This window comes from Lathamus discolor, unplaced genomic scaffold (genome assembly GCF_037157495.1).
Source record: "Lathamus discolor isolate bLatDis1 unplaced genomic scaffold, bLatDis1.hap1 Scaffold_69, whole genome shotgun sequence".
NCBI lineage: Eukaryota > Metazoa > Chordata > Aves > Psittaciformes > Psittacidae > Lathamus > Lathamus discolor.
In genome coordinates, this window is record NW_027069384.1 from 644,621 (window position 1) to 647,504 (window position 2,884).

The following is a 2,884-nucleotide window of genomic DNA, read 5'->3' on the forward strand; positions in this document are numbered from 1 at the left end:
GCCCCGAGATCTGCACTGGAGCCTTAAGTTCTCCAGTCAGAGGCCAAGTTCTCCACTCAAAAACTAACTTCTCCATTGAAACATTAAGTTCTCCATTCACAAAGACCATCATTCATAAAGTAATTTTTCTATTTAGAAACTAAGACCATCTTTCTGACAGAAAGTTCTCCACTCTGACACTATGACCAGGACTCTGAGACTAAGTTCCCCTTTCAGAGACTAAGACCTGCATTAGGAAACTAACTTCACCATTCAGAGACTAAGTTCACCATGCTGAGAATAAACCAGCACTCAAAGACTGTGTTCACCATTCTGAGACTAATACTGGTACTCTAAGACTAAGTTCACCTTTTGAGACTAAATTCTCCATTCTAAGACTAAGACCGGCCTTCTGAGACTAAAACCGCATTCTAATACCGACACCAAAGTTCTCATACCGACACCAGCTTTCTAATACTAATAGCAACACTCTAAAAGCCACACTATCATTCTACAACCAATCCCATTAACATCGACCTTGCATTTAGTTTAGACTGCCACACCAACACTCAGAATTTCTTCCCTAATGAGTGACAACAGCCCCAACCTGTCTTCCGAACTCCTCAGGAACTATGTTCCCGAGAACATAGAAAATGCCCTGCCTGAGAAAATCCCGTCCCTGCACCGGCCTGCACCCAAACATAGGCGATGAACATCGCCTCTCAGACCGGCCAGGACCCGAGAAAAAAAACCCAGCTGGGGGAGGATAAACCCCTCCCCTGGCTGTTTTTTTTTTTTTCCTAAAAATCCAAAAAGGAGAACTCTTTCAGTCTACAACACACTCCCCACACACAAGTAAAGCACTAAGCTTACACCGAACGCATCGCCCTCCAACTCCATGCCACCTCCCACAACTACATGCCACGGTCACAACATTTCTTAAGCAAACACATATACACACACATGCAAAGAGAACACTGTAGACTCTGACACCAAAAAGACAAACTCTCTCGTGGAAGACCACTCCCAAGATGGAATGCTCTGTCTGTCTCGATCGCCGGTGGGTCGATGGGACAGAGACAGTGAGGCTCCCGCAGAGCCCCAGAACGAAGTCTGACCTAACCGTGCGATTCCAACACCGACCGCCGAAACTGCTGTGACGGTCCGGCTGTGAGCCCGACTCTGAAACTGTAATTGTTGCGATGAAACACCCTCCCTTTCCCTCTCCCCCGTGCTACATTTCAATCCCTTGCCTACCATCCTGACCTCATCTCCTGCCCTCCAGCTCCAAAAAGGAGTCCATCTATTCAGGTTCCGCAGTGGCGTGGGTCTCGAGCCAGCCTCATGGCTCGGAGCTCCCATGTCACAGTCCCAAAAAAGTTTCCAAATGGTGCTCTGGGGCTCCCCTCCCCTGCAAGACCTGAGAGAGTAGAGACGAGTGACCGTCGCTCTGGGGAGAAGTGACTGACCCTGCAGTCATTCTCCTTACCTCCCCAACTCCCTGCGAGTACTCATCCGACACCAAAGGCGACTGCACAGCAGCTGCGAGAAAGACTGTGAACCCCGCCATCGTACTGGGCTATGGTGTCAGTCGCCAGCACAGTATAAAGCCCTCTTAGCTTCGTACATCCCCTCTAACTGTGCGGCTTCGCCTCTCCCAATGCGGATGTTAAGCCTGAGAAATAAATCGAAACGAATGTTTGCCGATACGGTGCTCGAAATGTCGGCCTTCTCCGTGCTAAGCCCTCCCGCCGCTGAATTACGTCACCCTTTGACGTTTCAAATAAAAAAATGCCTTCCGATACTAAAAACTATTTTGCATTGAGCTGCTGCTTCAGCCGGTTAATGGCCTCTCAGTTTAACTGGCAAGGGGGCTAGACAGAGTCAGCTCTGGGCAGACATACATTGAAAGAACAGAGCTGTAAAAACAACCTGGAGCTATGCCCTGAGAGATTACTGAATTTGAGACTCTGAGGCACGACCCCCAGCTGTGCTTTACCTTTATAAAGCCATAAAAGCTCAAACTGGATAATAACCTGCTCCCTTTACCTGCCCAAAGGCACTGCCTCTTTAACAGCCTTTCTTCCCCACCGACCTTACAACTCCTTCCTGCCCCTCTCCGGGCACGCTCTTTTAACTCACCTTTCACGAGGGCAGAGGCCCAAAGCCACACTTGAGACAAACCCCTTTTTGGCTCACCGGTACATTCCTTCTCTAGCCATATACTTTTTCTTCATCTGTAAAAAGGAACAGGAATGATACACCATTAACCAGGACATCAAGCAAAGATTACCTTTGCCACAACTCCTCCCCCTGAGAACAGCTGCAGGTTTCTTCTTGCCTCACCACCACCACTTACAAATATAACACCTAAAAAAACTCTACACAAAGACACTTACTAATGCACACACTGGTAAGCCTTAGCATGAACTGAAGGTCTTCACTGAAACAAGACCAATTCAAGCCTACCCCCAAAAAAACCCACCTGAAACAAACCACAAACCTCTAAAGCCAAAAAACCTGAGCTAACACCAGAGACCACACCCTGATGAGAGCTGAACCCCAAATGAGCTCCCTGAGCAAAGGCTGTGCCTCATATACCACAAGCCCCACCCGCAGCTCCTCCCTCAATGGGCTGGGGCAGGTGAGTGGCAAACCACCACCTGGGATAAAAGCACCCTGATAAGCCACAGCTCGGTCTTTGTATTACCTGGCTCTGGTTCTGTGGCTGCTCCCTGGTTGTACTGAAGCTGATCCCTGGCTGTTTGGTGAGTGCCCTGCCTGTTCTGCAACTTCTCGACGTTTTTTCCGTGGGTGTTCCTTGGCTTTGATTTTCTGTTGCGTTTTCTCTGGTTCAGATGGGTGAGACTTGGAGATTCAGACTTTGGGGCTGAGGCTCAGGGAC

General features: G+C 48.9%; 1 long non-coding RNA gene across 1 annotated transcript; it reads right to left on the reverse strand.

Annotated features, from left to right (window-relative positions):
• Positions 1-1,221: 1,221 nt before the first annotated feature.
• LOC136006776 (uncharacterized) lies at positions 1,222-2,528 on the reverse strand. The gene is made up of 3 exons (XR_010609261.1): positions 2,379-2,528; positions 2,122-2,216; positions 1,222-1,654 (listed from the first exon to the last, which is right to left on the reverse strand). It is a non-coding gene; the product is annotated as an uncharacterized LOC136006776 (long non-coding RNA).
• Positions 2,529-2,884: the final 356 nt, after the last annotated feature.